Genomic DNA, 14,669 nt, shown 5'->3' with positions numbered 1-14,669 from the left:
CTGTATGTCTCCACACTCATCAATGCAGTCTACTGTGATGTCTCCCTTACGGGCAAAGTCCCACTACTGTGTCATACAGCCACTGTTAGACAAATAGCTGTGTGCTATTATAGCTATATGGGGACAATCCAGCAACGCCAGTGTGCCACAATGATAGACAGCAATGCAAACCTGCTGTAGTATATCTTCCCTGTAGACATCATACCCCTCCACTACACAGATGTTTCCAGAATGTGAACGTGTGCCTCATAAATGTGGTTATTTTGACACACACGTGTGGATGCCTGGCAAATGGTTGGCCAGTCATTGATGGTTGCTATCAGAATATAGAGAATCTGGCTGTCACACACCAAATCCTTCAGAAAACACTTATGCTACAGTAATATCTGTTAGTCTAGTCATATTCTTACTTTGTATGGCCAATATGTATACTCTATCGCTGAGTTTGGGCCTGTGTCCCCCCGACTAATTATGGCTATGCCCAAAAACGAACAAGTAGCAGCCAAAACTACACGAAAAAACAAGGTAAACCGGGCAATGGATGTAGACCTTAAAGACTCCCAAAGAAATAAATTCTCTTCTTTATTCGAAAAACACAAAGGAATGAGTGCTGTCCTTTTTTAAAAAAATGTATGACTGAAATCTACACATTTTTATTGTGTACATTTCAGTCGTACATCTTTTTTTTAAAAAAAAAAAAAAAAAGCTTTTTAGTCAATTGATGTAGTGTTCTTACAAGCTGCATCATTTCCTGGTGTATGTGTTCAATTCCTGTGGCTATAAAAAGGCATTGTATCATTGTTTTAATGAATCTGATGAAGTCCTGTTAATGTGGATGAAAGCACTCATTCCTTTGTGTTTTTCGAATAAAGAAGAAATTTTATTTCTTTGAGAGTCTTTATCGTCTAAATCCATTGCCTAGATTGCCTTGTTTTTTGTGTAATTATGGCTATGACCTGAATTTCTGCTATAAGGGGTTGACAGGTATGTTAGTCATGGCTCTCATGCAATGAGGTACAAATGTCAACAAAACACTGACCTAGCCAGTGTACATCAGGGACAGTCAGGTATACCTTCACAATGTCAGAACTATTTCTGTGTGACATTGACACACTGACAGCAGGTGACTACAGTACATTGTTTCATATTTTAGCTGTGTACACCCTTACTTACTGCCAATATGTCTAATTCATAATCCACCAGCTTTCCTACAACAGCTGACCATTGTAAGAGGGAGTAACAGGGGCAGAGCTGTGATTTGATTCAAAGCATGGACAGTTGAGAGGCCTGCCTGTAGCTGTTGGACAGCAGAGTATCACCAACATGTCAGTACCATAAATGTACTATAGGCCTTCTGCTGTAATCCCTATCCCCCCATACCTCCATCCTCCCATCTGCATCCCATTATCTACATACCTGGTAGAGTGAAGTACTCCTATTTTTACCAGAACCTATGTAAACAGCTTACAAAACCATTGTCTGTCTGATGAATGCAATGTACAGACCTGCTCCCCATAAGCAGTTGATTGCCTTTTGTAGGTAATGCTCATTAACAGGTGATTGCCTGTGCACCCATCTGTAACTCAGACTTGCTAATTGCATCCAAAACAGCTGAGTTGCACTTTCATTAGCCAGTGACAAGGCACCACAGTTCAATATTTAAGGGCTTCATGTAGGCCTTGGTCCTAGTCTTTGAGATGAACATTCGTGAGGTGTGGAGCCTACAGCATCACAGAGGGTAGGTACAGACACTGTCCACTGTTGAGATTTTTGATGTATGTCCACAGTTTTGCATAATATGTTTGGCCATTGTCCCATGACATTGTGATTATCTGGCAGTTCAGTGGTAAACATTGTGGGTTATGGTTAGTAAGAGAGAGAGAGAGAGAGACATTTGAGTGTCAGACATCCTACCCATCGGAATATGAATGCTGATGCAGTAGCTGCTATTCTATCAGCTCACTATCTTATAGTTTCATAGGTTCATAGGTAGGTACTAGGCTATCTGCCCAAAGGCATTTATAAACCTAGCCGGAATGTGTTGGCTTTTGCCGCCCCCCTTAGATTTTTTCCCTGTGCCTCTGTCCAGCAGAACCATTGAAGTGATCCCAGGGGTTAACGTTCTGTTTCCCATCCACTTGTCAAGGTTTCTCTTGAAGAGGGTTAGCAAGGAGGTCTGCCTAATGTAGATTGGAATCTTGTTCCAGAGCATGGGAAGTCTCTAGGACAGGAATCTATCCCTCCAGCATGTCCTATTTATTGTTGTGGTTAGGTTTAGATCCCTGGAGCATGTGGCTCGAGGGGATATGGTTTTCTTTAGGTGAAGCATGTCGATCAATTCTGGGTTGGACATGGCCTTGTATGTCAGGCAGAGATCACCTCTGAGTAGGCGGTATGCAACCAAGTACAGCTGGAGTTTCTTCAGTTGAGCTGCATAGGGCATCTGTTTGAGGCCAGTGATCCTCTTGGTGAGGTACTTCTGTGGTCTTTCCAGTTGTTGCAGGTGTCTTGTAAGGTACATCCCAAATGGGGCATTGTACTCCATGATGGGTCTGATGAGTGATGCGTAGAGGGGGCCCAATGACCTCTTTCAATCTGGATGCAAACCCTTTTGTGATTAGGTGGGCCACATCGAAGGATTTTCTAACCACTTTGGTAATGTAATTATCAAAGGAGAGGTTACTCTCTACTTGGGTCCCCAGATCCCTTATTACGTCTTCCATATTTAGGGGGCTACCACCTATGTGGTAGTTTGTGGGTACTTTGTTTTTTCCAAAAGGGATGACTATGCACATTTTGGCATTTAGCTTGAGGCCATGGTTTTGACACCAGGTATCTGTCTCAGTGAGACCCTTTTGGAGGATGTCTGTGTCATCCGGAGAGTCAATTATAGCCCCTAGTTTGCAGTCGTCTGCGAACTTAGTCAGCCATAGTCCTCCTGTGCTTGCTTGTACCTCTGAGAAGTATATGCTGAACAGGAGGGGTCCTAGGACTGAGCCCTGGGGAATGCCACTTGTAACTGGTTTAGAGTCAGACCTAGCTCCCACAACTCTTACCATGTGGGTGCTGTCCGTGAACCAGTTGGAAACCCATCTCGTGACATAGGGGTTTATGTTCAGGCCGGTGAGCTTGTCTATAATACCTAAGTGGGGAATGGTGTTGAAGGCCTTTGCGAGGCCTAGGTGGGCTGTGTGGAGCACCTTTCCCTTGTCTATAGCCTTGGTAACTGTCTTAAAGAAGTCCACCAGGTTTAGGAGGCATGATCTGCCCTTAAAGCCAAACAGGGTAGGGTCCAGTGTTTGGGGGTTCCCAGTGTCTCTGTTAATGAGATCCATGATGATACACTCCATAGCTTTGCAGACCAAGCTAGTCAGGCTTATAGGGTGATAGTTTTTGGGGTCCGTTGTGTCTCCATATTTGTGGAGCGGAATAACCGTTGTTGTGCACCACTCTGTGGGCACGTAGCCTGTGGAGAGGCTGAGTTTAAACAGTGTGTTTAAGTGAGGGGTTAGTTCATCTCTGAGCTCGTGTAGGACGCAGCCTGGGACACCGTCCGGTCCCATTGATGCTGTGTTTTTCGGCTTTGGAGAAGGCTGTTTTAACCTGAGTGTCTGTGATTTCAGAGGCACTACATTCTTCTGGTATAGCTATGGGCCCTTTTAGATGTAAGAGGGGGTGAAGTTTTCACTGAACCTTTCTGCCAGGATGTTGGCTATATCGGTCAGTTCAGTATATTTTGTGCCATTCTGCACTAACTCTGAGCACATCTGAGAAGTGCCACTTAGATTCTTGACATAGCTAAAGAATGTCTTGTGGTTATCTTTGGAGTCCATGGCAATTTTTCTTTCGAAGCTAGCCTTGGATGATTTTATGAGGGAATGTAGTTTCTTGCTGATACTGATCGGGGATGTCTTCCCTTCCTGGGATTTTACTCTTTTCTGTACTAGTTTCCTCCTTCTATTGTATAGCTTGTTTATGGCAGGGGTCCACCAGACTGGTTTACTTTTCATGGAGGAGTGAGTCTTGGTTTTGTTTGGGATAGCATGATCCATGCATTCTTGTAGGTGCCCATAGAGTGCATTAGTAAAGGATTTTGCAGCTTGGACATCATTATCCTTTAGCATGGGGGCTTTGAAACTTCCCCACCTCGGTCTTAAGTAACGTGAAGTTTGCTTTTGAAAAGTTTTTCACGGTGGTTTCTTTGACCGGGAGTGGTGGCGGAATGTGGATATCCAGAGTGATTAGTTTATGGTCATATCGAACCAGCGAGGGGTTGCCCTCCAGTGTGGAACATCAGTCACCCATATTGGTGATGACCAGGTCCAATATGTTGTCACCTCTGGTGAGGTGTTGACCAGTTGATCCAGGGTGTTTGAATTTATAAATTCTAGGAAATGTTGGGCAAGGGAGTTTGTACTTGAGTAGTTCTCCCAGTTAATGTTTGGGTAATTGAAATCAACCAATATCAGGGTGCTTGGTAGGACCTTTATGTTTCCAGGAATGCGGAGTGGGCGTCCTGGGACATGGTGGGTGATCTGTAGCAAGCTTTAATTTGAATAGCAGTTTTGCCCATTGTTAGTTGCACGTGGATGATCTCTGAAGTATCATGGTGTGCCACTAACCTGGCGGTGTGGGTATCCTTGATTAATATGGATACTCCCCTGCCTTTTGTATTTTGGCCTGGGTTTTATGGCTGAAATGTATGGTATGAGTTGTAGCCTGGTAGTGCTGGGGTGCTCTCTGAAGCCTTAAACCAGGTTTCTGTTACTGCACATATATCGATTTTCTCCATACTGAGGAGTGCCTCGAGTGCATGCATTTTGAGGTTTAGACTTCTGGCATTGAGTAGCATTACCCTTAGTTTTTTGTTACTTGTGCTATTTACGGTGGTGGGTTTGTCTTTTGAGCCTTGCCTAAAAAAAGCATTATGGGGGTGGCAAGAGCCTTGGCCAGTATTTGAAAGCCTAAGGGTGACAGGTGCAAGCTGTCTCTAGTGAAGCAGGGTGGCTTGTCAAGCATGTCAGCCCAGGCAAACAGATACTGGATCCCCTTTGAATGACACCAGAAGCTTAGCCAATTGTTGAAATTGATAATTTTTTCTCTATACCGTGGTATCATTCTTGGTGAGGGCAGGATGCTACTCAGGGTCAGGGTCATACCGCCTTGGACTATGTGATCAGAGAGCTCCTCCATGTCTCTTTTCATGTAGTCCAGGGAGTTCACTCCAACATGGACAATGACAGAGTCATATTTGTACTTGTTCTGGAGTGACCTGAGTGCTTGTGTTATGTGGCGGATCCTGACACCCGACAGGCAGCTAACAGTAACCTTCTCCTTGATCAGCCTAGTGAGTGGGACGTCAGTGTGCCTGACTATAGAATTACCTATTACTGGTGTGTTGGGTATGTTATTTTGCCTTAAGGGCTATGATTGCGTGGCACACTGGTTTCGTGAAGTATGTGTTTAATGGTTTGTGTTGGGGTGGTGGAGATTGCTTGGATGCCTGCTTTGGAGGTCTCTGTTGCTTTTGCAGATTTTTATTTAGAGCCTCCAAGTATGTTTTTATGTATTTATGTGTGTTTTTTGCCAGTGCTGGTTTCATAGGTCTGTGTCAGACAGGTGGTGTGATGCAAGTAATTCCCTTCTCCTCTTGACTGCCTGGTCCAGTCTTGGGTTGAGAGAGCTTAGCCTCCAGTTTGGCTGTATAATTCCATCTCTCACATGTATTAGTGTTTGGAGGAAGGAGGAGAGGGTTGTCTGTCTACAAGAGGCAATTGTAACATTGCCTCAAAATGCCCAGATTCACCAGTTGGATCGGAGAGTACACCTGAAACTGCCCTTTGGACATGCCTGGATAGGTACAGGGAACTGTTTTACTGATTGGCTAGTAAGGTCGAATAGAGAGCCTTATCCTTCTCTACAGTATAGGGGGGTCTAGTGCTAAGGCTTATTAGTGCTTGCTATGAGTTTTGAGAAAGTGCCGGGATGAGAAGTGAATGGTTTGAGTGCTTAAGTTGAAATTTTGTCTAGTTCCAAGGGAAAAATCGAAGAGTAGACTTTGTGGAGACAGGAATAGTTGTACCCTAGCTAACCGGTGCTGCCCAGTGCGCAAAACCACGCAAATGTGAGTTTTATAGCAGGGAAATGAAAGAGATAGAAGTTAGCCCAAAATGGCCAATAAACTACTAATTTCTGGGCTGAAACCACTCCTCTGGGGACAGACAGGCTGCTCAAAGCTCCCTCTCTCACAATGAAGAGAGAAACTTCCTTCTATCCAGGTAAGGTATGGGCAAACATAGAAACTTGTAGCACAGCTCTGAATTCAGCACTAACCTGAAAACTGGACTATACTAGCTTAGAAAGGTGGGAAAACACGTATTTTTTTTTTTCAGAAAATAAAGCAGATACAATCAAAACATACTTTAAATGCACCGAAATGGCTATCACACTTGAGTGTGTAGCCTATAACAGTTAAACAGGTAATTTAAACACAAAAAAACAACTTTGTTAAAGTACAGGCAGTAAAATAAGTACAATATGTAGCTGAAACAAGCTTTTTAAATCACAGAAACTCTAGAAATTTGGCATTTTAGGGACAAACTGTGAAACATGTCCCTGTCGCTGGACCTTTGCCCATACCCCACCCTTTACATATGGCTTTGTCTGGATCCCTTGTTCTAGGGAGTTGTGAAGTATGGTAGGTCTGTAGCTTCTCACTTGACATACAACTGCGTATGTTCCAGACTGTAGCTGCTGCTGCAGCCTAGGACACATGGGGGAGAGAGAGAACACTTTGGAGGACAGCAAGCTGTACGTGTAACTGAGGCAGCAGTGTGAGCTCTGTCATTACAGCAGAGCCAGGGTAAGGGTACCCTTTACAGTCCATTCGAGCCATGTGCTTAAGGTATATCTGTTACGTAACAGTGCCAGTCACAGAGTAGTAGGTGATGTATATTTAGGCTATACAGCTATGTGCAGTGTGTCCCTACCTACAGGCCTTTAACTTGCAAACATGGGTAGCAATTAATTCAGTAGAAGCAACATGTGTGGGTTAAAACTGCATGACTCTGTCATTACTTGCTGTGTTCAGAAGAATGTAATTGAAGTGCAACACACTGGATTCGAACCCAGGACTCTGGGTGGCAAAATGTATTGCATGCAAGGTATTTAACAGACTGAGCTACTGAGCTGGTGCTGCATCAGGTGTATTTGCAAGATATATGTGCATACATACAGTTTGTAACACACATTGTCTGTATCCATCATTATGTGCATGGCTTTCAGAGGCAGTTTTGCAGCAGGGTACCAGTTGTACACATGTACTTTGTCATTGCTGCCTTAAAGGTGTGTTTAAAGATTTTGCTGATAAAAGGTTGCATTTGCCTACCATTCTAGGCCTCATGTATATCCGTTATTATTTATTTGGCTGTGTCTCGGATGTCTTTTTTGCATCAAAGTCCCAGGGACACTCCCATTTTTCCCAGTAGATGTACTTGCAGTTTGTCAGTGGCAATCAGTATATTTTGCTGGAAACACCTGTTTTAATTAAGAGCTGAGTGGCCTAGTGGGTTAATACACTATGCTGTAGTTGACAGGGGGCTGGGTTTGAGACTTGGCAGGGGTGATTATTTTTTAGATGTGCCTGATACTGTGAGAAACACATAAGATCATTAAGGCCATTAAAGCACATTTAAGTAGGTTTGCACTGTGATGCACTGCGCAAACCCACGCTAAAAATTTAAAAAGGAAAGAAAAGGGGGTGATATGACAGTGGTGAAATGGGGGCAGGCAGGGGGAAAACATACAGAAAGGCATGTAGGGATGTGCAGGATGGGTGTAGGAAAGGACCATAGCTTTCCATTTCTTGTACAGCAACAGCTGTGCATTTGTACAGATTTTGTACATGAATGTGGACCCTCAAATCCAAGAGGGAGGGGTGAGGACAACATAAATGTGTTGTCAAGCCAATTGGACCAAATTAGTTGTGTCCAGTGGACACGTACAAAATGGAGAGCGATGTATGAGGCGATATTTTTTTTGTGGGACAGGTGCCCTTTTTTATTTTTATTTTTTAAGGAGAGAGTGGAATGTTGGGGAAGGGATGTAGGTATGTATGGACAGGCAAGTTGGGTAGGAGAGGTTGCATTTACAGATAGACAAGAGCATACAGGGACTGTGTGTGACACATGGGGGGTAAACACCTTGGACGGGGGAGTGTTGTGGAATCAGAGTTGCATGTGCCCCCAGGTGGCAGCAGCATGACTGAGTTCCCCACCTGTGGGCAGTCAACACTGCTCCTTCACTACCCTGAAGGTGGCTGTGCTGGAGGCTGGGAGCCAGGGCCACAAAGCCCCACCAGGTTGTCGAGTCTGCCCTCAGTCCGGCGCAGGCATTTTCATAGTTCCTATGCACAGTCCTGCACACCGTTGATCTTGGGTGACTACTGCCCCTCTGTCACTGCTACTGAGAGGGGGATGGGCCCCATCCCCTAAAGCGGTTCCATACAAGGGTGGTGCAGGCCCAGCAGAGGGGGCACCACCGGCTTAAGTCCTGGACACGTTGGTACCCTGTGTCATGGCTGGCTGAGGTAGGGTAGGTGGATCAGCAGGAACCGGTCTACTCTTTCATGCTGTGGTGATAGAGGTATAGCAATGCGTATAGGTTAGTTATGAACAAAACATTTTGTTAGTTATAACAGCATGCCAGAACATTGGAAATAACCCACTGCCAGATCATTGCATTTTATATGAAACACAACAATAAATAACGTAACAGTCAGTATATTAACAGCATGCCAGTAACAGTTACGGCATAAGGCCAACAACATAGGTAATTTAACAAGATATATTAATATGCAACCATTGTAGTACATAACAATAATAAAACACATGCCCAAAAATAAAGTTTAGAGAACAACATATGTTAATAGTAAACCATAACCAATGAATAACAATAATAAATTTAGATGAAGATAAAGGGTGGGGAGAGAGAGAGAAATACAGTCTATTAATACCAGTATAGCCTATATAGTTTACAACAATACTGCTATGTACTGTACAGGCCTGTCCTTCCTTTATGTTTAACAGTGCCCTATAGCTGCTGTAGCATGTACATACCTCTCAATCTATCTGCATGGGACAATATGGGTCAAGAAGTAACGCCTGCAGGTACACAACTGTGGAGAACGCTTGCACATCAGGTAGACTTATATAGCTACCAAGTTGTACTGTGGACTGATGTATTGTGACTGTGGTATTGGCATAATCATGTCAATGATACATCTGTGACAAGGGATTATGCAACAGTAATTACATTCCATGACAGTGTGACACTTGGGAGACATGTATGTACACAGTACAGAGAGTAAACAACTCTCTTGCCTTTCTTGGCAGGCTTGGGGTAGAGCTTCAGCAAACTTTCACAGACACTCAAGGCATACAGCCATACCAAGATTACACATTTTATTTATTTTATTTTATTATTATTATACTTTTTGCCTTTATTTTATGAAGTCTTATCACATTCCTGATCAGTGCTGTTAACAGTCTGTTTCATCTGAACAAACTTTTTATAGGTTCATAGGTTCATACTAGGCTATCTGCCCAAGGGCATTTATAAGCCTAGCCCATAGTTATGTGGCTTTCGCCACCCCTTTAGTTTGAATAAAAACTATGCCTATCATTTTGCTGTGCTTCTGTCAAGCAGTGACACTGAAGTAATCCCTGGGGTATATCTGCAATCTCCCATCCATTGGTCAAGATTCCTCTTGAACAAGGCCAGAGAGGTGCTCTGCCTCACATGTACCGGGATTTTGTTCCACAGCATAGGGAGTCTCTGGGTGATGAATCTGTCCCTCCAGCAGGTTCTATTTATAACCGTGTCAAGGTTTAAGTCTCCCGCCCTTGTGGTTCTGAGGGATCTAGATTTTTTGAGGTGAAGCATATTCATCAAATCTGGGTGTGACATGGCCTTATATGTCAGGCACAGGTCACCTCTGAGCAAGCGGTATGAGACTGAATAGAGCTGGAGTTCTTTCAGTCGGGCAGCATAAGACATATTTTTGAGACCCTTTATCCTTTTGGTGAGGAACTTTTGGGGCCTTTCAAGCTGCAGCAGGTGTCTGGTCAGATACATTCGAGCGGGCATTGTACTCAATCATAGGTCTAATGAGTGATGAGTACAGGGGGACGATGACCTCCCTTGATCTAGATGTGAATCCCTTCATGATCAGGTGGGTGATATAGAAGGTCTTCCTAACTACTTTAGCAACATGAGTGTCAAACGAAAGGCTACTGTCAACCTGGGTCCCCAGATCCCTGATGACTTTTCTGTGCTCAGTGGATTGCCACCTATATGGTAGCTAGGGGTAACCTTGTTTTTCCCGAAGGGTATGACTATGCATTTTTGGCGTTTAACTTCAGGCCATGGCTCTGGCACCAGTTATCCGTTTTGTGAGGCCCTTCTGGAGGATATCTGTGTCAGATGTGTTTTCGACTATGGCCAGTTTGCAGTCATCTGCAAACTTTGTCAGCCATAACCCTCCTGTGTTTGCTTGTACTTCAGAAAAGTAGATGCCGAACAAGAGTGGACCCAGGACTGAGCCCTGTGGGACACCACTTGTGACAGGCTTTGAGTCTGACATGGCTCCAGCAACTCTGACCCTGTGGGTTCTGTCACTTAGCCAGTTTGCAACCCATCTTGTGATGTATGGGTTTACATTCAAGCTGATGAGTTTTTCGATGATACCTGAGTGGGGTATTGTGTCGAAGGCCTTTGCCAGGTCGAGGTGTATTACAAGAAATGCATTATGACTCCTGTTCTGCAATATACGTAATAAGGGCTACTTCACCCATTTACCTGTATTTCCTGTGGAGAGAACATCTGTCATCAATACGTAACTGATTCAGTAATATGTATCAATACATGTCACTGGATTCGAATCCTGGTCTGTGGGTGGCAAAATATACTTAAGATAGAGCATTTAACAAACTGAGCTACTGAGACACTGCTGATTACTGACTGACTGATATTTGCCTAGAGCTCTCCTGGTAATAAAATATGACCTGGTAATAGCACTACAGTTTTATACTAGACTGCAGTGACAGTTGAACACACATGCATTGATTCATGCATGACAGAGACACTAGGTAAACTATACAGTACTACATAGAATGCAGGTGTACATAATATACTGTTAGTGGGTGGAATTATCTGTGTAAGTCTACACACCATATCAGATTATTGGGTTGGCTACCTCACCCATATACAGTTGCAGGTGGTATATTTGCAGTCTACAGCTATTACACTGTCATACTTGCCTGCAGCACTGTACCTTGGAACATGAATGCATATAGTTGAAATGCAATGGTTAACACAAGACAATCCTGATATACACAGTATACCTTGGGTGTTAATGCAATTGCTTTAGATGTTATTGCAGAACAGGAGTCATAATGCATTTCTTGTAATACAGCTCTGAATCTACAGTTATTGCATAATAATCTTTATTAGCTATACCTTAAGGCAGGTAGTGATATTCTTTTTTGTTTTTATTTCAGAGCAGTTGTCATAATTGATTTCATGCAAAGCAGCCCTAATTGCACACATATTGCACAACACAGCTTTATTAGGATTACCTTCATGCAGGTGCTGGTATAGTTTTGAGTCTTTATTTCACAACAGTTGATTTAATGCAGGTGTTGCAATACAGCTGTAATTCCATTATTATTGCAGTAGAAACTTTATTTCATTTACATTATCAGGGTTAATGCTTTACTCTTACCTGTTGATTGTACTATAGTTTGCAGTTGTCACTTATTGCAGTACAGGCTTACATCCACATTTATTGCAATACACAAATCTTTACTGTATGTACCTATCGGCAGTTAATGCATTACTCTTTCTTGTTTATTTGACTATAGATTGCAAATTAATCTGTACTCACCACACTCATGGCACAACCTGGCAAACACCTAGCATGCGCCTCTAGGTTGCAAGCTTTCTCCTCTGCAGCCATAGGGAGAGAGGCACACCATTATGCATATCTGTCTATCACACATTCAGATTAGGTATTGGTAAAACAATGCTAACCATACTTACAAACTTGTGGGGCATTCCCAACCTGAGCTTCCTGGATCCAGGTGTTCAGAAGATCCCGTTTTCAACGCTTCAGGTCATCATAATGGTTATGGACCTGCTCACCTGTGCGGGGGCCTGTAGCACCGGTGAGATCATGTGCCATCTGGTCCCAGGCCTCTGCCTTGCACTCTGAGTCCGGGAATTGCCCCTGCAGCAGCCGGTCTTCATAGTCTTTCATCAGGAATTCAACCATGACCCTGGACTCCAGGATCCTCACCTCTGCACCTGGAATTGCGCACACTCTCCAACACCTGCCATAGTTCTTGCACAGTTCAGACTCCAACTGGTTATGCTGTATTCCTGCCTATTGCACTTAATATAACCTGTTTCCCACCCTTACATGCCATTGGGCAATTTTTAAAAATGCGGTACATTGCTTGGCACTGTGCAAACCAGTGCAGCTGAGCTGAGCAGTGATTAAACTAGCAGTGCTTAGCAGTGCGTAAACCAGCCAAACAGTGCCTAAACAGAGATTTTTTTAGCAGTGCTTAGCAGGTCTTAGCTGAGTGCAGCAGCTCAGGATTAAAAAATAATCATAACAATTTGTCTTTGGAAAATAAATGCTTAATTTCCCTTCCATGTATTCAAACCCTGCACCTACTGCACATAAGGATGTAATGCTAACCATGTAGCTGCGTGGATATGTGGAATGCTGCTATACTTTTACAAATATGTCTGAGCTAATTTAAACACTGTGCCGTGTCATGCACACCCGCTAAGCTATGCTTAAACTTGACCTTTGAATCACAAATTGAATGCATCTGGTTTCTATTTTTAGGCATCTGGCATGTGTCAATTGCTGCGCTCCACAGTGCACAGCGCAAACTTGAAAAAAAAATTAAATACATTGATATAATGCACTTGGACAGTGCAGGGTATGTGTTAGTCATCTACAGACACAGTCACACACTCCCTACACTGATTCAATAACTATGTTCCATGGCTGTCCCTCAGCAATGTGCCATCATTAATATACAGATTACAAGGACACTGTAACTTCCATGTAGGCTCTACCCTATGTCTACAGGGATTTTATTAAATCTGGTGGATAAATCTATGTTCTTGAAAACCTCTTGCAAAAGTTATGACTTTCCATGTAAAGTCTACCAGAGTGTATAAGTGCACTCTCTTATTTTGACAGCTTTATTTGCCACAAATTCACAACTGCCACATTTAGAGGCAGAGAAGTGCTTCTAAGACTTTTAAGAGTGTGGATGATGTGGCCTACTTGACACTAAAAAGAGCATTTCTCTGTGTTTACATGAGGCAGACATCCTGCTGGACAAGAATATTGCACTTCGAATTTTTACATCTCAACAGTTCAGATTTTTAACTCCTATTTGTGGTCTGTTCTTTATAACATGAATGGTTTCCTGGCAAATCAGTGAGAATTGAAATTAATAAAAATGACAGACATTTGAGTTTCTGACTTCATATTTTTCAGAAAATGCATGCTAAAGTAAATCCTGCTGTTGTAGCAGCTTTCCAAGTTAATAGCAATATTTAAAAAAATGTCCCTGATTTTGGGCCTTTGTCCCCCTCATTATTTTGACTTTGTCCAGCTATCTTGCACTAAGGGGTTGAGAAGTACTTTTGCATGAGATCTCTGGAGTGCCAAATAATCGGTATCCAAATTAACTTTTTTTCTACATATTTGTGCTCTTAACAACCACCCAAGCCTAAGCATGTCGCAAAGATCAAAGATCAGAACCATATGTGATGCCCCAACACTGACCCAGTAATCAAGAAGCCTCAATCGTCACCACTGGCAACAGTGGGGGACGTACACACTGGGAGGATGACAAGTACACACACAGTCAAGTGTAGTTTCCCTTAAGAGCACACCGAGACCACAGTCAGTCTGGAGCTGGTTTATCCCTCTTTCTCCAGATCTCAGCTGAGTGGCCAAGCCTGGACCTCCAGTACCCTGTCTGTCCAGCCAGTGCTTTTTGTCCCTCCCCAAGTAGCTGACTCTGACATATATATATATATATATATATATATATATATATATATATGTATAAATGTATATATATATATATATATATATATATATATATATATATATATATATATATATATATATATATATATATATATATGTATGTGGGATCTGGACACATGCCCGATTCACACATACACGAAAGTGATTAACATCGAGAAGTGCTTCCGTGTATGTGTGCCTCTTTCGTAGATCAGACTACAGTGTGGGTAAGGGAAAATTCCCTTTTCCCCACTTTAGTGAGATCTCAGAGTGAGAATAATAAAGTAGGGGGTGTGGGGGGTGCAGGGGGGCAAAGCCCCCCTGCAGAAACGTAGATTTTTAGTTTTTTTTTAACTATACATACACGGAAGCACTTTTCGATGTTAAGCGCTTACATATATGTGTGTTCGATGTTTTGTGATTCGGACATATGCTAGTCTAGCATGTGTCCTAGACCCATGTATGTATGTGTATATATATATATATATATATATATATATATATATATATATATATATATATATATATATATATACTACACACACAC

Source organism: Protopterus annectens, chromosome 9.part0, assembly GCF_019279795.1.
Source record: "Protopterus annectens isolate FY-2018-M chromosome 9.part0, PAN1.0, whole genome shotgun sequence".
NCBI classification, from domain to species: domain Eukaryota; kingdom Metazoa; phylum Chordata; order Ceratodontiformes; family Protopteridae; genus Protopterus; species Protopterus annectens.
This window is presented reverse-complemented; position numbering follows the sequence as displayed.